The following is a 22,436-nucleotide window of genomic DNA, read 5'->3' as shown; positions in this document are numbered from 1 at the left end:
CTCTGGATGGCAGCACGACCCTCCCAGTTTTGTCTCATCAGCAGACTTGCTAAGGGTCCACTCTGTCCTATTGTCTGGGTCAATAATGAAGATGTTGAACAGTATTGGCTCCAGTATTGAGTCCTGGGATACACCACTAGTTTGTTGCCTAGTTTCAGCCACTAGTTTCAACAGGAATTAGTGCCACTGATCACAACCCTTGGAGCCTGGTCATTCAGCCAGTTTTTAATCCATCTGTGTCCACTTATCTAACCCATACTTTGTCAGCTTGTCTTTGATGATGTTATGGGAGACAGTGTCAAAGGCTTTATTAAAGTAAAGGTAAACAACGTACGCTGTTCTCACCTCATCCACCAAGCTAATCACCTCATTGTAGAAGGCAATAAGGTTGATCAAGCATGATTTTCCCTCTGTAAATGTATGCTGACTACTACTGATCACCTTCTTGTCCTTCATGTGTTTGAAATTGTTTCCCAGGAGGATTTTCTCCATCACCTTCCCAGGGACTGAGGTGAGAATGACTGGCCTGTGGTTCCTTGGATCTTCCTTCTTGAACATAAGAGTGATATTTGCTCTCTTCCAGTCTTCAGGAGCCTCTGCCAATTGCCGTGACCATTCAAAGATAATAAGGAGTGGCCTCATAATGACAGTGGCCAGCTCCCACAGCACTTGTGTGTGCAACCTGTTGGGCCCCATGGATTGATGTACATCCAGTTTGTTTAAATGCCCCCTAACCTAGTCCTCCTTCATCAAGGGTATGTCTTCCTTGCTCCAGAGTTTCCCTCTGATCTCAGGAGCCTGGGATTCCTGAAGGCAGGTTTTACTGTTAAAGACTGAGGTGAAGAAGGCATTGAGTACTTCGGTCTTCTCCGTGTCATTTGTCACCAGTTCCACTCCTCCATTCATCAGTTATTTAATTGATAATTTTTCATGGTTTTCCAAACTTGAATAGTCTTATCATAGTTCCTCTAAACAAAGAGCGAGCTCATAAGCGCATCAAATTTGAAAGATTAATTATGATAGTGATGTTCAAAAGTTTGGAATACAAACTTGGATCATATAAATCATGTCAATACATTTTGATTATTTAAAGTTATTGCCTTCCTTTTCTGACTATGAAATGATTGTGTAGATTACAATGTGGGTCAACAATAATGAAATTTTGTGTTAAGTTTATTAGTGTCTTAATAGAACCAGTATAATTGAGTACTGTACACACTTGTGGAGTAGCAGTCATGAGTTCTATTTTCCCCTCAGTGTTTTTTCTGTGGATTACCATCTCTGCAAAATTCAGTTACCATCTCAGTGTTGTCAATACCATTAACTTTTATTCCAAACTTGTTTCTTTTTGCCCAATCTAAAACCTTGATGTGTCTGTGTTACCTAAAGACTCAGTATGGCTAAAATGGAGGTAATTATTTCTGAGATCTTTCCAGATACTGGCTTTCTGAATCGTAGTGAGTAACACAACTATCCTGACTGCCACTTGGGTCTGTAAGATAGATACCGTCTTTGATACGGATTTCTGTTGCTCCTTCTGTAGACAGTTGCAGGCTGTATCTAAAATTTTCCAGTTAAGTCTGCATGTCCTTCCTTGATACATAATCTTGCAAAGTTAGCTAATAGTATGTCCAACTAAAATCACAGTCAGTATATAGCTCTTTAATGGATCTTTGTTTTCCTGTTACATTCAGTGCAGTTATTCGTCATACAGTCTATTACTATTTCATTAAAGGACATCATCGTATGTTCTCTGTTGAGTCTTTTGACACATGGTAATGATAAAAGATCATTAAATACTTCTTCCCAGTGAAGCCAAAATCTTTTTCATAGTAGTGTGAACAATGTAAGGCAATGCTGCATTGAAACTGCGGATTTATGGCAGTTTGAAATGAACATAGACAGGACTGGAAGTTCAAGACAAAGTCTCTGAGTTAAAAAGACCCTCTGAAGACTGACCTTGATAGATGCTGTGAACAAATAGCTCCTGTTTTAGTTGAATGACTTCCCAGCATGACACACTTAAGCAACAGTTATATTTTCATCTCTCTTTGTAACATGTGACTCTTCAGTCAAAGGCAATCAGTGAGAGGAAACCAAGTGAATTAAATTGGAATGAAAAACGAGAGACAGCTTAATGTTTTATGCTGGTCATAGATTAACAATTTTCTGTTTCATGGGAGGGAGAAAAGGCCAAAATATTCACACTGGTTTACAGTTTGTGCACTCAGTTTAAGAGACTTACTGTAATGAAATGGACTTTTTTTTCATCAGTATAAAAAGAATTTCATGAAGTAAAATACAGGCACGATATGGAAGTTGTCATTTATTAAATCTGTATGTATTCTGTTGGACATTTAAAACAAGTCAATAGAAATGGTTCAGCTGACATTTTTCTTGGTGGCTCAGGATGATATATAAACTGAGATCAAATTCAAGTATTTACTTCTGTAAGTATAAATTAATAATATATATAGGAATTTTTAAAAGCTATAATAGCTACTCTTTAGTATTTTGTCTCTGAAAATGTGACATTGTACCAAATCCAACTTGAAAAAGTGGTGAAAAAATTCTGCATATTCCCTGTTAAAAATGTACTTTAAAATATAAGCAGTGAAAATGAATAAAGATGCAATTTATGTGTTTGTGGTATGTCATATCAGTAAATAATTTTGAATAGTATTTCATTATTTAGATGTGACATTAAATCTGTAATAATACATTTAAATAATACTTATAAGTAGAGAATATTATTTAGGAGTCATATCATTACAATACTGCACCTAGTGGTTTAATGATGTATTTAATTGTTTGTGTCAGAGGACTTTTTCTCTGGGATTAGATTATGACTACCCTTACATTTAGATTATGGTGGCCTCTCATTCCAAAGATCTTTTCAGGCTTGTGTGTTATGTTGCTGGGATCAGAGAGGTGAAAATAGGACAGAGAAAAGTTGAGAACTGTGGGGTGTGTTTTAGAGGAGGAGTTTTAAAGGCTGAGTGAAATTATTCTTTACCAGAACAAGAGGTGAGTAAGGAAGGAAATATAAGTAATTCACAGTCCTTCACCTGAATGACATTTTCTGTTTACTGCCACTTGTAGAGTTCTGTGTGATAAAGATTTTGATGCTTTGTAATATTTTTACATTTATGTTTTGGAAGTGTTAAAATGAAAAGTGCTGTTTTGTTCATAAGGTTTGCTATTACATGAAGGGTCATACGGGACATTCTTGTATTTTGGATACAATGAGATTCTCTGAAATAGTCCTAAGTGATCACTTATCATTTCTTTGCTATCAGTACACAATTTAATGATTTTGACTTGGATAATTCAAAACTACAAAGGTTAAGAGTATAACTGATGAATGGTTTAGCTAATGTGTAACCATGTTTACTCTCATTTCTCTTTAGTATGTTGGAAAAATAAGCTGGAAAAACTTTGCGTGTACTAAAAAAGACTGACTTTATGGAGAAAGGTATTCTGAGTTTCTATTCTATAACTTATTCAGTGATTCCTGTATTTGTATGTCTACCTTATGAGTAGAAAATATTTCCTGATTGTCCTCCCCTGTAAACTGGAACCTCTTACCTCACCAAAACCACCAAATATTTATGAATAGAATAGAAAGTAATTCTTATTATGCATAAAAACTGAAGTAGATTGGTTCTCTAAGCTTCAGTGTTTCTGTTATAGAAACATCAGTAAAAATAACAAAACTGTACTACAGGGGAGTCTGGCCAATAACAAGTTATTACTTCTAAGAATATATGAACTTACTAATTTATTTTTGAGGCAGAAGTTGCAGACAGGCTAAAACTGGTTGTTCCCATTCCTTTTACCCCCTAACACTTCAGATTTTTCAGCAGCTAGGCTAGCAGCCCTGACAGCCCTGGGAGGCCCTGCCAGCTGGAGGGGCTCACCCTCAATTCCCAACCTGCTCCCAACAGCTTTAGCTGTTATTATCTGCAAAATACCAGGTACTTCTGTGTGACTCAAGATGCTAATCATGCTTACCCCATATACATAATTTGTATATGGGATCTGGTTCATATTTTTGGTGTATTTATGACAAATAGCTTGGTTTCCATGTCCAGAGAAACTGAACACTACAGCCACTAAGGCAGACTTATCTAAAAGCTGCAGAATTTTCTTGAGCATGTTATGGTAAATTAGGAGTATTAGTCAGCAGAAGTCATTCCAAGTTCTTTGCGGCAATTACTAAAAAAATGGCTTCTTTTATTTTACACAGCACTGAAGTCAGTGTTTTTGCAGTCCCTTGACTAGCATTTTGTTAACATATGTATGAGTCTGATAGTTAACGTTGTAGAAGTGAAATCTAAAGCTTTGTTTAGTCCTTTGGAGAGGGTAAAAGTTTTGGTTTTTTCTTTCCTGTGTCATTTATTTAACTTAAGACATACATATAATCTGTAAAGCTGCTGGCATTGAGCAATTTCATCTCACACTAATTAAAATCTAGAGGTTATCTTCTCTAAGTTTCTTCTAGAGCATATATTCCTGTCAGTAATGTAGTTGTTACTATGTTGTAAACTCAAGCAAATGTTTACTAATTTCTGATTCTTCAAAATGAGATTCGTTTTGTCTTAATACATTGAAGTAGTTAAGTAAGAAAAATGTATGGAAAACATGTTATTAAAATAAAAACTATTCAATTTTGGAGAGTGTATATATTTTTAAATAAATGTATATTAAAATGAAGTTACAGTTACGTATAAATTTTAAATAGCCATTACAGTTTAAACTTGAGCATCTATTTGATAGCTATACTAATTCATGCCAGTCAGGTTTTTTCTTCTTTTCAGAAATTGCCAGCTTTTATAGAAATAAAACTAAAAATAAACACAAAACCCATCCAAAATCTTTTTTTGTTTGCTTTTTTTCTTAATCAGCCAGATAGCAGCCTTCTGAAAATTATTTTCTAGGTAAATAGTAAAACCCAGCTAATATACCAAGAACAAAAGACCAGCTTTGGCTGGTAATACATCTTTTTGCATAGGCAGAATAGTCTTGTATAAGACCTAAGTATTTATTTATAGTGCTTTTGTACCCTCATTTCCTCTCTTCTTTTGTGGGATATGGACCCAATAATTTTTGTACTAGTTTGCAACAACAGATCTGACACACAGTAAAACTATAGTTTAAAAGATTATGAGTAAGATAAATACCACCATACAAATTCCCAGGAATGGTTTGCACCTTTCTTGTGATTAATTTGTATTCCACTTTTATACTTATTTATGCAAGTTATACTTGATTATGCAAAAATGAAAGATGTTTGTCATCCAAAGCTGGGAAGAAAAATGTTGGCACATACTTCTTTAGTTTTTCACTTTTTTCAAAAATCTTACTTGCTAAAACGATTTTCTATCTTGTAATCTAATTGATAATCTGAGAGGCAGTGTTCCATTTCAATATTTTTCTTATATTTTTCCAAGTCATGGAAAAAAAGATATTCCTAATTTTGCTGCTTAGTTTGACAGTCTTAATAAATCCTGAGGGATTTTCTCCAGTGTATGGATTAGCAAAAGAGGCCAAGCCCAACTAGCCCAAAGAGCCATATTCTTCATCTCATCAGGCATTACATGTTTGTCCACTCCTTTTCATCAAGGTGGTTGGATGACATTTAAACTATTTCACCTTGCACCCTAAACAAAAGATTTGTTTCCATTGTCTTCAGATTTTGGTGGCCAGTGGGAACTTTGAGTTTAAAGGCTTTGTTCAAAGGTTAGCAGAAAATGGGCTATAGTTTGAAGCTATTTCAGATTTCCAGGATGACATGAACTTGGTGAGAGGTATGTCTTTTGTTAAAGAGCTACCTTTGTGATAGTTAAGTCCAGTGAGATTACTTTCTTCTGTAACAGCTCGGTCCCTCTGCATAATCATATTTCAGTTAGAGTAATGTACAGGGGTTTTATGAGAGCTGTCACATAGGGTGTGTTTGCATTGCATGTCTGGTCCACACTAGCAACCCACTGCTCTTCCAGTTTGGTCTATGAGACTCACTGGATGGATACTCATGCAGGTCAAAGAGTACTTTGAGCTTGAACAATTCTTGTATAGTTACAGTCGCTAAGATATGTCTGCATAGACCTCATACATCTATCAAAATCTTCACAGCAGGGCTGGCATTACACAGCTTCTCTCAGCCCAGTGAGTTACAGTCATGCCACCCTTGTGGCACAGAGCAAGGACCTTAAGCTTTCTTCATGTTGGTTAGGTGTGATGATAGGCTCAAAGGGGATTTCAGGCTACAAACAAGGCTGTGACATAGCCTGGGCTTGAGGCATTAATAATGTGGATGGTCAGTGAGACAGAGCATAAAAACAGGTTCAATTAACTTTCTAAAGTAAGTTGCAGCTCTGTCATCAGAGGGTTGAGTTCTCTTATGTGTAGCTCTCATTGAAATTGATGTTAAATGTGCAAATTGGGCTGACAGCTGGGTGTTCCAGCGGAACAAATGAAAGGCTTCTTGGAATTCAGGTCTGCTTTAGCAGCTTTGGCGGCTAAAAACAACATCTAATGGTACTAATATTTAAACAGGCATGGCTTTGAATAGTCATGGAAATATTTCCACCCATCCTCTTGGTGATGTGTTCATGAACCAGCTGTATAGCATACTGCTTCACTTTCTTAATCAGCAATCCTTACTACACTCCCATAGCCCCTTCATCACTTCTGCTTTATTCCTTTTACTTCTATCCTTCATGTGACTTACACTTTCCTACCTGTACCTTTTGAAAGAAGAAAGTTCATACTTTGCTCATTCACAAGAAATGACCTCTGCCACCCATTTCAATACCCTGGGCAATTACCTCTAAGATCATTTCACAAATGAAAGGAAGGAAATCTGAATTACTGTTACCTCCTGATTCCACAAGATCTTTGAAATGGATGGAAAAGTGTGCAGAATGGAAAAAGCACAGTTCTAGATGCCCTAGGGTGTCTGAGGCACAGGCTCAGAGCTGGCAAATCTGACCCAGAATGATCCACACATTTGTGGACTGGGGTAAATTAATTTCAGCATCTAACATTCATTTAGGCAACTGAATCCCAATAATTGTATTGTAAAGGATGTGACAGCTTTTTATTGCAGCAATGTCGTTAACTTTTGTCAAGCCAAATTCATCAAAATTGGATTTATTCCTTCAGAAAAAACAAAACAAAACAAACCAAAAAAACCCACGCATCTGAATTTTGGTCTAGAATCTCATCATACGTTTTGGTACTTTGTAGTCTGTCTTTGTTCATCATTCTAAAAATTGAATTCTATTTAATTCTGCATGCTTTCTTCTGGGAAATACCTGCATTTCCATATTATGTTTCTAGTTAAGTATAATTTTGTCATTGTCTCTGTGTCAGTGTAGTAAGGCAATTCATTTGACTTTTAGCCATAAAACTTAACAGACTATGTTGGGATTTTCTGGAAAATGATTTTATGGTCCTCAGTCCACTGAAATAGCATCCCCTTTTTTTTAATCCTAGTAGGAAATTTGATGAAGTGAAACTAATTGTTCTTCTTGGTGACACAAGTACAGGGCTCAGGAGGACAAACCTTAGAGGTCCTCGGCCGATGTGAAGAATTTGCATAACAGGTTTACTGTTACAACAGAACTGTGAGCAACAGAAACAAAAGGAAGTTATGCCTGTCATTTGGTTCTTTTGGCATCTATATTTTGAAGATGAAAGAATTTTAAAATATAAAGTATACCTTTTGTATGAATCAGAAATATGACCAATAGCATTTTGCCATCACGTTCATATAGTGGTATGCGTTAGCATGGCATATGTTATCACTGTGCCTTGAAAGAGAAAACCATCCTTTTCAAGAACAGTACTGAAGGCATGCTTAACTTGAAGCAAGACTGAGAGCAAGTATGTGCTTATGATTGGTTTAAATAGGAATGCTTTCCAAAACAAAATTATATGCTAGATGGCCAACAATTGCTAAGTTGTAATTTTATTTTTAAAGTAAATGTAATACTGGCAGCCTTGACGTTACTCTATTGCAGTAATGACTGGTATTTGTATCTGGTTCATTAGCATGCCAGTGAAAAATTTCATGTGACAAAAATCCATTTGGCTAATGAACCACCTTTTAATTAGACCTTGAATTTTCAAAAGAATACAGCTTGTTTTTTTCCTCAGTAATGTAATATAACTGCATGGAACAGTTGCAAAAATGAATTGAATGACAAATATTTTCAAGTGATTTAGACTACTTGTTAAGTGCTTAGACATCTAAGGTTTTGGTTTGCTCTGCCAGACCTGACTGAGGCTAGTAAAAAGGGCCAGGTTACATAATGAAGAGTGTTTTCTTCTGTTTCGTAATAGAACCCTTTGGGTTCGAGAAAGCCTTGATAAAGCTATTTGTGGCTTCTTCGAGTGGTTTATACAGTTATTTTGATGTGCAAGTGTTACTGAATGTGCATGTAGTATCTTGCAGATGTTATACAATCAGCCATACACTAAGCCTGAAAAAAAGTCTTTCCAAAAAAGCACTTTAAAATAAATAAAAAGCTGTCCCCAAACTTGACTGGTTTTAACATGTACATGTGTCAGAGTTGAGACTGTAAAATGTTGCTTGTCATTTCGGCAGATACTTGTTAAAATATAAATAAATACAGACTGTATTTAAAAGAAATTTAGGTGATAACTATTGATGTAAAGTTCTAGCTCTTTTTTGCATCGTTTCTGATCGGTAGTTTTAAGATTGCTATAATTAGCTAATCCTTTACTGAATCTTACTGTAAAACAAAGGAAATGAGTGGTGTTGAGGTATCTATTGTAGAGTAGCATGTTCCTTCGTGACTTCTGAAACCTCCTCCATTGTACTGTTCTCCTTCCATTCCCCTCTTTTTCACTATCCAAACAGTTCCTCCAGTCCTAGTCAGTCTTCATCACTAACTATAAAATCAGTGTTGTCGTGCCTGAAGGATGCATATCCTGATATCTGACCTGATCATTCTGAGGGGCAGGAATACTGCTGTAGCCAATGCATATCATATCATGCTATTTGGAGAGAAGTGCCGTGAAGAACTGGAGAAAGCACTTACTGAGCAGTAAAAAGGCAGGTGAAATTCAAGGAGAGAAATATGAAGCTATGCACAAAAAAAAATACAGTTTTACTTCATATATAAAATGAAGCTGACCATTATCTTTCAGGAATGAGATCTTTGAATCGTGACAGATAGTTCCGTGTAAATATTTGTTGAAAAATCAATAGCTTTCAAAAAAGCAAATTGAATGCTAGGAATTTTTAGAAAAGAAAAACGTGTTTGTAAGAGCCAGGTTCAGAAGAAACAAAAGGACATAGTCCTTCATCCAGTGTGTAGCTGAGCTGTGGAACACTTTGCCAAAGGGTACTGCAGAGCCCAACATTTACTTCAGTGCAGGGGACACTAGGGGTAGAAATCTGCTAAGGATTACTGAACAGCTTGCACAAAAACAGGTGTCTGAGTTGTACATGGTGAGAGGACAGGAGAGTACATGGAGATGTGCTTGCATGTTCTTACACGCTTCCTTAGGCATAAGGCTCTGTTAGATGTAGGATGCTGAGCTAGTCAGACGTTTGACTGTTATGTTCTTTTTCTTTCTTTTTTTTTTTTTTTTTTTTTTTGCTCTGATATTGTTAAAAAAAAAAAGTATTCCCGGTTAACATTGCTTGTACTGTTGTTATCCACTGTCTTGTTACAGTGATCTAGTACTGTTTAGGAATGTTTTGCAGTGTGTCCTTAATGTGAAAAGAATTCTGTTCCTCAGAAAGGCAATCAGTTCCCAGAAATGCTGTTAGGGATAAAATAAATATTGCTGGACAAATTACATTGGGGAAGTATTTAATTCCATGGAGTTATTTCATTTTATAGTTTTACGACTGATCCTGGGGAGAAAGGAAAGGGAAAAACTGAGGCAGTGTAGTTTACCCTGCTGAACATTTTACGCACTTTAAGTTGTTTTATATTGGACTGTTCTAATACCAATCAATACATAGAATTGAAAACCTTCCCTTGCTGAGAAGCAACACTTATTTTTAAGGAACTATGTATACCTTTCTTATCATACAGATCAGAAGTAGTTTATAACTGTTTTCTGAAGTTTTTCTTCGTACTAATGAACAGATTATCTCTCTTTTTTAGTGCGTGGCTAGCTTATTGTGTTTCAGCTACAACAGACTTTAGACTTGAGTCTAGAAAAGGTCTGAAATTAGAATACAAGCATGTCTGCAGGTAAGAATTTCAATCCTGTGGCAGGTCCTAGGTTAGGTAGAAATAAAGGGAGGAACCATTGGCTTTCCTACATTGTGCTTTGGTCTGGAATAACCTTATTTTACATAATTATGTTAATTTTTGTTTCAGTGAGTAAGCTATGATATGTGATATCATATTACACCCACCTACTTCCTGAGTTCTGTACAAATACTATCTAGCTTGCAGGAGGCAAATATGATTAATAGTATTTTCTGAATATTTAATGTAGAATGTCTCCACTGCTCCAGTTGTAACAGGAAATTGTGAGGAACAGGACTGCCAAGGCATACGTTGTGCCAGGATTGAAGCTCTTGAAAGGTTGTAATAAAACATATGTTTACTTTGGGTGAATATATGTGATTGCTGTATCTTGACACTCAATCAATATTAAGCTGATAGGTCACTCATATGCACCAAAATGTTGACTGTAGAATGAATATGGTAACTGTACAGCATCTTGTCTGAATGCAGAATTTTCAGTTGGCAACCATTTTTAACAGTTGAAGAGAAGCCACTCATGGATGCCACTATAAATTAATCTTTAGCTCACAGATGTTATTCATGTAGAGTACATCTCACTACGAGTTTACAAAAAAAATAAGATGCCAGGCAAAGCTTAAATACAAAGGAAATAGTTTGAACCTTAATTTACTCAAGGAAAGCTAGAATATTTTAAGCAATCTATTATCACTTCCACACCCCCATATTTTCACAAGGGAAGATATCTAAATAGGTGGCATAATTTATTTTCAGAAATACTGTGCACCTCTAGCTTCCTGTGAAATCTATGAAAGCAGGGAATATTCAACATCTATGAAAATGGAGAAAAATGTCCAGTGGTTGTGTGTAATGATTAAGTCAAAAATGGTACCAAAGAGAAGAATTAAATAAATGAATTATTTTTCTGGAATTTAATTGAGAAAGAAGACAGCCTATGGATTGTTTTTTGTTTTAACTGCTTCATTGTCCCATGTTTAATACAGCCAGCTCATGATTAGCTGAGGCAAATGGGGCTTTGGAATGCCTTAGATAAAATAAAAGTATGGATAATAATAAAATAATGTAAAATAGGCCATTCAGTATTACCGTTTAAGTTTAGTGGAAAGAGGAATGCAAAGCAATATCAGTGACACAGCTCAGATTGTCATGCAAGCGCTGACTGGAACTGAGAGAAACACATCTCAGTGCTCTGTGAATATGGCTATACTGCTTTCCTGACATTTTGGATGAATTGAAGCCCATTTGTGAATCATGGTGTGCCACAGTAAAGATAATCCATATGTTTAATTGAGAGTTGAGTGCGAGCATAGCCAAAAATTGTGTCCTATCCAGAATCTTTGTCTTTCGGTGTTGACACTTGAACATGTGTGAAAACTCAATTCAGAGGATTTGCAGGATTGGTGATCAGTTCCCTTTGCTCAGTCATCCAATTTTCCTAAGACTGCAAAAGTCAGGATAGGTCTGTCTGTGCCTATAACTTTATTTGATAGTGTTTCAAACATCACAATGATAAGATTTGGAGTTCCTGTAGGCTCATGATGCACTAAAAAGCCATTCAGGGCTACCTGCACTAAAAAAAAAAAGTCAGCTGAATCTTTTGAAAGTTTGTGTGATGCAGACCGACTTAGGTTCCTCATTACTCAGTCAGTAGCGACACTGGGTGTACTGATGCCAGAGTTTGAAGATTGTGAACCAAAGTAATCTCCTTCTATTAGCTGCTGCCCTCATGCTGAGATGTCACTACTGAGTATCTGACCATTGCAGAGAGGTGTTCAATGCTTGCTTTCTGTTCCTGCGTTGGTTAAACAGAAAAAGAGGGTATCAGTTGTCACAGGACAACTGAAATAGTGTAGCTGTAGATCTTTGGGAGGTGAATTATCAAATAATTTTAGGTGTCAGACTGGCTTGTTCACTTCTTTCATGATTAGATGTAAACGTTAGTGTGGCTGCTTTTGCAGAAGAGGATGGAGATTCCTTAATGACTCTGAACTGTGATCCTACAGTCTCAGAAATGCATTTTTACTAGTCATGAGCACAATTTTTCACTTATTGATTTATTACATGTTAACTTATATTGAGTGATAAGTGACAGGCTTGTCTTTCCACTTGCACACATTCAGTACTCACATGGTTAAATGTGTTGACGGGCAAATTCTTAACATCAGGATTATTTTGTATTGCTTATATCCTAAGGAACCTGCCCTCCCAGATAAGTACAGCTGTTGAAGCTGTTTGATTATATACTTTGCCAAGAAAACCTTTGAGTGGTACTTGTGGTAGTTGCAGTACACTAAAATCTTCTTAATTGGAATCCTTTCACAGTCTGTTTCTTCTCCTAAATCTCCATCACCTTTCTCTCTCACTGCCTTTTGTCTTGTAGCTCTCCCTCTCCTTCCTCTCATCTTAATCCTTGACCCTGGGTAACTTTCAGCCAACTCCTCTATTTATTATTTCCTCTCCTTTGTCTCTCTGGCATCTTGACCGGCTCAAACACTGTCACTTCCCCATTTCTTTCTGCCTTCTGTTCAGTCATCTCTCTCACTCCTTGTACCTCAGATATTTTGAGAAGTTTCAGTGTTTGTTTGAAGACAAATAATATAGGTCCTTCCCCATTAAAAAGAGACTATTCTTATCTGTCTCTTTCCGTCAGTAGCTGAGCCTGACCTGTGTTAGTTGTTTGAGATATGTTGCCTCTTTCTTTTTTAAAACTGTCAATTCTGGTGTACTGTGTTACTTTGTTTGTTTAGCATTAAGTGCACCGCTAAGCACAAAATTTTAGTTTGTTCTATATGTTAAATCCTTCCACCTATAAAAGTCTGGCTAAATTACAGGATTAGGACATATAAAGAGAGATCTTTTAAAAAAAAAAAAAAAAAAAAAGGGAAAAGGAAAAAAAAAAGGTTAAATCCTGAAAACATTTTTTCACTAACCCTTCTCTTTGATTTGGCAGTTCCTATGTCAATATTTATTTTGTTTTTAAATATTTAATACTGAACAGAAGCATTTCATGATTGTAATTAATTCTGTATCTTTCTTCATGGGACTTCAATTTTCTTCAGTGGACTTCTTCAATATCTGTTATCACTTTGCAGGAAAACATCAAGCTAAAATGCACTACATTTACTACCTTTTCAGTTCTTCTAGATTATTGTGTATCAATCATTGCTTATGGGAGTATATACTGAGGACCACATCTGTAACTTAATAGATAGTATTCCTGCAGATGTGAATTTGGGACTGTCTGTAGTAGGGATAGGACAGGTTACACATTGGGATGAAGGCGTGTGAGATGATATTTTGTTATTTAATAAGTATTGTTATAGACTACAGTTGGAGCTGTTACTGCTGCCTGTCACTTATGGTTTCAGTTCTTATGAATTCATCAAAGTAATAATTTCTGATAAAATTATACATCTTGTGTGCTTATCTTAAATTGAGGTTTTTAAAATGACAGCTGAAATTGTTTACCTACTTGTGAGAAACAGGTTGGAGAAAAATGTTGTTTTACAACAACAAAAAAATTGTTATATTAAAAAAATATTTGAAAGAAGCTATTAAATCTTTCTGGAAGATAATTTTTGTCAGGAATATATTTTTATCTTTCTGTCAAATGTGGCTAAGTAATGGGACTTGGAAAAGAAAAATCATTTGCACATGTCATTGAGTCTTATTCTTAGCATCTTTTGCAAAATACTACACCTGCAGGGGCCATGCTCCATCCAACCTGTTCTGTTTTTTCCCACCACCACAGCCTTAGGCAGTGTACAAGAAGCTGTGACCTTTCTTTAAATGAAGGACAAGCTGGAATAGAAGTAAGGAAAGGTAACCAAGAAAAGGATACAGTTCTCAAGCTCATTCTTGAATAAACAGCTTGGCAGTTAGCTCCCAGAGGATAGACTGACACCGTGTAATAGTGCAGAAATACCCAACTGGTCTGGAGTTCAGCTGGTGTGCCTTCATGACATAGTCCAGAATCAGGAAGAGATGCTAATTTATGTGTGAAACTAGTATAGCTATATACTATAGCTATGTACTAGAGTACAGCTACGCAGGGCCTGTTAAACAGAATGCAGGGCTGCATTGAATAGCTGTACTAGTAGTACTATTTATTAGTACTATTAGCTATTTAGATTAGTAGTTTTGATGTCACTGTCTCAGCCATCCTTCCAGTTGGATGTAGAAAATTAGTGCAACAAAACTTTTTGTGGGACCTTACAGAAGAAAATGATCTCACAGATCTCTGCGTAAGTGGATTCTCTGAGTTGATTCTGCCCTTTCACAGCATGTTGTCACTCTCACTCAAGATAATGCCTATGTTAAAGCAGTCCGGCCAGCATTGCTAATGAGGTTATGGAGAACAAGAGACACCAGTTGTCAAATCCTCACTACAGCTCTCAGGTTCTTCTAGACTGATGACAAAAAAGGTTTTTTTATCCCCTAAGGATAAAGATTTTTTTTTTATACCCCTAAGAATCAACAGTTAGTATGGCATGATCCTTTTGCCACAAAATCTTGCGTATTTTGCCTGTCATGGGTGTTAAGCATGGTTGCTGCCCGTTGTCTTTGTTTCTTGATTTTCAGTATCTTTTGGGCTATCCTGTGTCTTCGTTTTGGATAACAGGCAAAAGAATGTCACATGCAATGCGGTGTTATTCCATGAGGAGGAGGAGGAACAGCACAGGCCATGTGGTGTAACCTTTTGCCGTCCTCCTCCTATTATCAGAGTGTAGTTTTCCACTGATGAATCATATGCACCATGGTCTAGATATGAATAACACACTCAGTGCTAATTAGTTTTGTTGCTGTCAGTAGTGTCCCTGGTCATCTATACATGCTATTCTTTTAATTGTTGCTTGTGGTGCTTTTGCGCATTTCTATCCATACTTCATCAATTCCAATATTAATACTTGTACTAAAAATCTTTATATAATAACATTTGTGCAATGTAGAAGTGGCCTAAGTGACCTCTGCACATAGATTCATCAATGTTAGAGCTTATTTTCGCAGTTTTCAACATTTTTAAGTGTATTGTAAAAGATGTAGATTATTTAAAATCAATCTTACATATGTGGTGCTTTTTCACTTACCTAATGCCCAAACCAAATCTTGTCTGTGGTGGCTTTGTCTTTCTGGTAGTCAACAGAAGAGTGAGAGCCAGTGGGTAGGGGGAAATATTCTAAAAAGCACATGAGAAAAGTAATATAAACACTTTAAGTCATTAAATAGCTTAGTAAATTTACTTAACCTGCTGACATTGTGGTCAAGGACTTGTAGCCTCTATCCCTAGCTTGTTGCCTAAAAGATGTTAGCTTTCAGCTGTGTAGCTTTTTGTCTGGATTTTCTGTATACTTCTTCATTCTCCTTATTGCATTAGCCACAGGTTTGTAATCTTTTCAAAGACTATTGCTTGCAAGGTCAAATCTTGCTAAACAACATAAGGAATAAAGAATTTATTCCTCCTCAGTCTCCCCCTCCACATTCTTTTAGCTCACTGGCTAAGGCCACAGATCAGAAAACCGGTTGTAAAAAGACAGAGTGAAACACTCCCCAAGTAGTAGACAGGAATTATGGTATTAGGAGTGCTTCAGTTTTTGGTAATTGCTTTGAGTGTAATCTATAACAAATATGGTATGTACTATGATTGTATAGAAATGTCTTAAGGTAATAAAAGTTGTAAACTGCTTTTGGAAAATTATCATTATCTATTTTAGAACCCCACAAGACATTTAGCATATGCTTAATACCAAAAGCATATGTGAATTGTCAGATATTTCAAAGCCTTGTGCAGTATGTAATTTTTGTATGTCCACAAATTGCTAACTTGGGAAATGTTGTATAATTAATGTATGCTGATTGGATATTTAACTAGATTGCTTTGGGTATTATCCCAATCTGGAAGTTACTATGAGCACTGAAATTCTTTGGCATTAAAAACGAGCCTTTTGCTAAAAGTTCCTGGCATTGCAGCTCAGAACCTTGGCCTGAACATTAATTGTGGGGTTTGGCTATGGACACATGATACTCCTTTGGGAATAGTAAGATATTCAGAATTTGCACTGAAGTGCCAACTGCTTCCTGTGTTATGTCCTCTTGGGGTTTTTTGTATCTTTGTTTCTTTGCTTATAATGCCAATTGTGAACACTTGGAGAGCATCGCACTTGCATCTGAAAGCAAGATTTGGCTGGAAACTGACAAGGCAGGTCCTGCTCGTTATTTGCTCAGTGTAACTAAACTTGTTAAATTTGAGTATATGCTAAAGCAGTATGCTGAATGGGGTCAGACTACTCAGTAGCTTGCAGGACTGTGTCCTAATTCAGCAAATACATTCTTTACTTGTTTCTAGAGTTCCTGTTCCTCAAGTTTCTTAAACACTTGTTGGATGGTTGCACAGCACTGAAACTTGAATATGGTGTTCTCATCTTTCTGCTCATGATCCTGCTCTTTAAATTTTTTTTCCTAATACAAACTGTACTAGTTCTTTTACATTAAGATAGTGATAAGTATTCTCATTTTTGCTATTAGGGTTTGCTCTATTAGAGGTTGGAGTTTTTTTGTCTAGAGTAAATAGATTGAGGTGGAGGAAAAAAGTGGTATAGAGTATATAAATTACTGTAAATGTAAACCCTTAATAAAAAAAATTATAAATCACATTCATTGTCAACAGTCTAAATGTAAAGTTATTTTAATACAAAAACATGAAATTTATACAAGTAATTTATAGGATTTGATAGATGTTGCTAATCTTCCATAGGTTTGTGACCATTCCGAAGCATTTTTTGAAAAGCTTTGAGTTGTATCACATGCTCTTGCAGTTGATACACTCTGCATTGAGAAGTTGCACAAATGTTTTTTGCCAGCAAATAAATATTTCGGATTTTCTCCACATTCCTATGTTTAGTGGTTGTACACTCAAATTTTCTAGGCTAGAGAGCTTTATCTTCACTGGTTTTTGTTGTTGTTCTTTTTTTAATGTTAGACGTTCATGTCAAGGCTATGTACAATTTATCTCCTGCTGTGGGAAGATATCCTACTTTGAGGTCGCATTTCAGAATAAAACACTAATCTTTATTTGCTAGCTAGAGAGGGAGGTCTTAATTTTACTTGGTAATAGATTTCTCTGTTAATATTTGGATGGATTTGAAGCCACTTAAACATTTTTTCCATTATTAGCAGTACTAAATTGTATTTACTGTTTGCTGGAGAAATAGGACACAGCCAAAAGACAATAAATTGTTGATTGTTTTGGATATTGATACTCCAGGAGCTTCTAGCTCTCTGAGCATTACAAGGACCCCAGTCCTCAACTGCCACTGCAGGGTGTTGCTGCTCAAGGGCTTTGTTCCTACACTCACAGCTTTCAGGGATTTGATTTAAAAATTGTACTCAGTACTGTGCCATTCAGGCTTCTTTGTTAGAGCAGTATAGCAAGTAGCAGGCCTAACATTTGCTTTTTAAAATCCGCAATTTGTCATCACACAAAAAAAATTCCTTAAATGTACTGTGGAAACGTAGGCAATCTTCAGCAAGGATTTTGCTAAACTGCTTACAGTATGAATCACCTCATGCTCCAACACAGATTAAATAGAAATATCAGTAATAGGGGGAAAGATGACAAGAAGTCGCATATGGCTTCATTCCCAAATACAGCATTTAGCGGTTTTTTCCAGTTTCTCTAGTCTTGCACTTACCTACAGATTTTCTTAAGAGGATTTATTAGTCTACCTAGTGCACAGTGTTCACTTTTCTGTGCAGAAAGCTATATCCTACTTTACATTCTATCCAATACAATAGAAAGAACTGTATTAATACTAAGATTTCTTTTCAGTCTTCTCTTGAGTCTCTAGCAGAGCAAACAGGTTCCTTATATTTGCTTCCTTCCCATAAAGGAAATCTGGAAAACTAAAAGGGAAGGAGGAGGGCTCCATCTAGATTTTTTAATTCCCTTTCAGCCTTTCTTATTTTTCTCCCTACTTACTCATATTTCTTCAACTTCAAAACAGAGCTTAGCTCCAGAAAAGCAAATCTTACTGTCCTCTGTGTCAGCTACATGCATGGGAATATTGGGTGCAGAATTTATATGTTTATACAGAATTAATGTCTTTATGTACTAACAGATCTAAGATACCACAGATGGCATGTGCATGGAACTGTGCAGTATCATCTACCTACAGAAACTGAAACTGCTGAGACTACTTCCAATGCTATTTTTAAATGGAGATTTATTAAACTGGTGTCTGTAGCAACAAAAAGAAAAGAGAAATTTTAAAGAGGAAAAATCAGGAAGCATTTACTGCTTGGTTCTTGATTTAGAAAGAAAAAGGTCAGGCAAGAGGGATGGATCATAAAATTTGAGGTACACAGCAAAAAATAGTTTTGGTAGGATCTGCATATTTTGGATTTCCATGTTCTTAAAAAATACGTTGACTTTTCAGCTGAGGTTACCCTCACATTCCACCAATGCTTTCAGTAACATTGGTCAACCTTAATCTATTTGGGCAAGGAATTATGCCAAAGATTGTTTAGCGTGCTATGACTTGCTGATGTAAGATCTTGGAACAGCTAAATCCCTACAGTAATATCATTGTCTTCAGCTAGTAATACTGTAAGTGCTCTAAATGTAGTTCCGATGTTCAGAGTGTTCAGCTCTGCTGTCAAAATGGTGCCTTTAAATAAGCAACTTTGCCGCTTAGACTGTTTCAGTTTTGTGGTCCACTTGCTGAATAAACCTACTTGGTTATTATTTAGTTTGTTTGTTTCTAAAATTTAAGACCCCAAAAACCTTAAAGGTCCACAAAACTTGGCATTCTGAGGCTCATTCTCAAACGGTGTACAAAGACTTAAATTTTATTTTATTTGCCTTCTTTTCACTTCTGCCAAGAGGCAAGCGGTGAACACAAGTATCTAATTAACAAAAGGGGGTTTTTATTCATGCTTCACATATAGAATTGTTTGTAACATTTAATCAAATAGGTAATAGAATTGTACATTACATAGGAATCACCATACAAAAAGAGTAACCATTATGTTTTTATCATGTGTGATATAACAAAGCAATCTAGAAAGAATGGAGTGCAATTAAAAGATTAATATATAGAATGAGCAGTGATGAGGAAACAAAAGCTAAAAAGACACAGCATAAACATTGGTCTCAGACTTAAGTGTGTTGTGGTTAAGCAAACCATGTTCCCACAGGGAATGGATATTATGACTCATCCTAATTCCTTGGACTAACAAAAATGTTTGAGAAGCTGATTTTTTTTCCCCCACGTTCTTTTTCCGAGATAGCTGAGAAAGTACAAACAGGCTTTCTATACAGAGAGACTGCCCAGGCAAAACATACTATGTCCCTTAGAAACTGTAGAACTATGGATTCCACAATGGTAACTTAATAGAAATGCATTACATGTTATCTAATATGCCTATTTGCTAATTTAAGAGATTGTGTTTAAAAGACTTTGTATGACAAGAATGTGTCATTTGTACGAAAAAAAGACAGGTGTAATTACCTTATGTAGGTTCAGCATAGGACTAGAGGATTTAGGAGATCCTGGATGTACTATTTATTACCACAGTCTGATGATACAACCATGTCTGTATCCCTGAGGTTTCAGTGCCTCATTTGGCTTACCTGTAAATTTAACAAGATAAAGGTGCTTACTTACACTCTCAAAGTCTGCGTGGTAAAAATTGCCAAGGAAGCATTAAGTACTCAAGTCTTCCTGCGTTTACTTTGCTGTCTTGCATTCCCTTGGGACAACAGGTGGCAGCAAATCTCTATTTGGGCAGTTTTCTTTCTACATGCAGTGTTCATAGGAGGCACTACCTAATTCCTATGAACTGTAAAACCCGGAAGACAGTTTGAGTAGCAATTGGACTCTCTTGGAAGCCTTTTCTTCGGGGGGGCGAGGGAAGATGTTGTCAGATCAGTTAAGTTGGCTAAAGGATAAGCATATGCGTTTCAAAACATACTAAATTTAGCCTCTGATTGAATGGATATATACATGTGTTTGCATATATTATATGCATAAAATATATATGACCTTTTTTTTAAACACACACTTTTTTTTAAACACTCAGATATTTTTAAACATTCATTTTAAATTTATGTAGCAAATAAACCTAATTCAACCACAGTCTCTGAAATTATAGAAACAATCTAAATTTCCTCTTCTTGGACTACAGTGGGTTGCCAATTTAGAAAAAAAATTATTTCCTGGATAAGTGTAAGTAGCAGTAAAAAGCCATCTGTTGGAGCTGACAGAATGTGAACTTAAGGGAAAAATATGGTCAAGTATTTAAGAATTTGCTTAAAATAGAATAGCTAGAGAGATGGTTAAAGTTCTCCTTTCAGTTCACTGTCTGCTGAGGCAGATGGGTCCCTTACCATAGAACTGGTTGTATGCTAATGGTGTGTACAGGGGAGAACTGGTTCAGGGAAGAATGGGGGTCATCAGCTAGCAGGGTAAACCTGTAGATAACAGAACATCAAGTAATTATTGGAATAGAGGGTGGAGAATAGAGGCTTGGTAACAGACTTGGGAGCAGTCTGCCAACAGCAAAAATACCATAAATTAATATTGTGGTGCATAAAATTAAACTTGGACAAAAACTGAATTTCTGCAGCTGAGGGAGGTACTCATTTTTCTAGTAGCCCAGAAAGCATTTGCCAGGGCTGACCATTCTTAGCTGTGCCACAGTTAATTATGGGAAATACCAACTGCTGCAAGAAGGAATTTTGAATGTGGCCTCTTGCTACAGCTCTGTATCACCTATGAATCAATGAAAATTATTAGAGTAACCACACTATGGGTAAAATTCACTTCCACATAGGAATTTTCTCTTTAGCAGTAGCTGACTTAGAATAGACATCTCAAAACAGAGGGGACATAGATAAAAATAATGGATTCAAACTAACTGCAGAATGCAACTGTAGTCGAGCTTTGAAGTATTGGAGGTAATGCTGAGCAGGGTGGACAATAAGTGAATAGGTAATTACAAAATCAAAATGGATTCCCAAAAAGCATTGAATTAAAAATGGTAGTATTTCCTGGGTTTTACTGTGTATATTCACATTTTAATGTTGTTTTAATGCTGCATTGTTTTATAGAAGTGCGTATGGGTTTCATAGGTTGTATGACAAGATTCCAATTTTTTTACAGTGTAAAGTCAGTAGATACCCACAAAAACTGTAGTGTTGGTATGTGACAGAAATCAGGAGAAAGGCTAAAAGCTGGCATGATAGGTTTCCTAGCATGATACAAATAATGTCCAATTACCTTAAAAATGGTGATTTTTACTTTTTTCTTTCCAGTCACCTGGAACGTTCTTTATAATTTCCACATGTTACAATCATGTAAAGTAGAGTGGCCAGAGGTAACTGGGCTAATTGTATGGAGCAATAAAGATGAGGTCAAAATTCAAGTGATACATTTTATTCAGGTTATTATACTACAAAGCATAATATTTGTATTTCTCAACTTAAAGTTTTCTAAATAGCAGAATGACTTATGTAATGATGTAAGGGCCAACAAGAAAAAACAGTTTATTGAATGTATAAAAATATACAGGAAAGCAATGATTCAGAAAGTCAGAAAGCAAATCTCTCTTTAGATACCTGATCTTAAAGAGGGCACATCTGGACTTGAGTATGTCCTAAAATACGCTGTCTTGTTTTTTAATATCTTGATACAGTTTCATATTATATGCAGTGCATAATTTCAAAAAGTGTAAGGTATGTATAATTTTTTTTTTTTTTTGCAGAAATGCTGTCTTTTGATAGGTTCTCATTTTGAGATTTTGTGTGAATAAGAAAAAAGATGAGTTTATTCACACAATAATAGCTGATTTGTACTTTGGATTGTTGGCCATTTTACCAAGTATTTTACTTTACTATGTTTATGGATACTGTGTGGCACCTAAATTATTTGGAGCTATAAGCTTTCAGAAGGCTTGAAAATCAGCCTATATTTAAGCAAACAGGCTTACAGATTCTGATCCTAGTGCCTCTTTTTTAACATGATCTTTTAAAATGAGGAAAAATGCAAAAAATTAAAAATAAATTACAAAATTGTAAGTGCAGTTGTTTGTATAATGCTAAGCTAGCATATGTAGCAGCCAGGAATTGTGCTAGTATCTCAATTTTCCACTAGAATGTTTCAAGATGGATGTGTCTGT

General features: G+C 35.9%; 1 protein-coding gene across 5 annotated transcripts in view; it reads left to right on the top strand.

The window, feature by feature from the left end:
• Positions 1-22,436, top strand: part of FMN1 (formin 1) — a 208,851-nt gene that overhangs the window by 25,058 nt on the left and 161,357 nt on the right. The window lies entirely within an intron of this gene.

Source organism: Aquila chrysaetos, chromosome 2 (genome assembly GCF_900496995.4).
Source record: "Aquila chrysaetos chrysaetos chromosome 2, bAquChr1.4, whole genome shotgun sequence".
NCBI lineage: Eukaryota > Metazoa > Chordata > Aves > Accipitriformes > Accipitridae > Aquila > Aquila chrysaetos.
The sequence above is the reverse complement of the archived record's forward strand: the minus strand, read 5'-3'. Positions and strand labels throughout refer to the sequence as shown.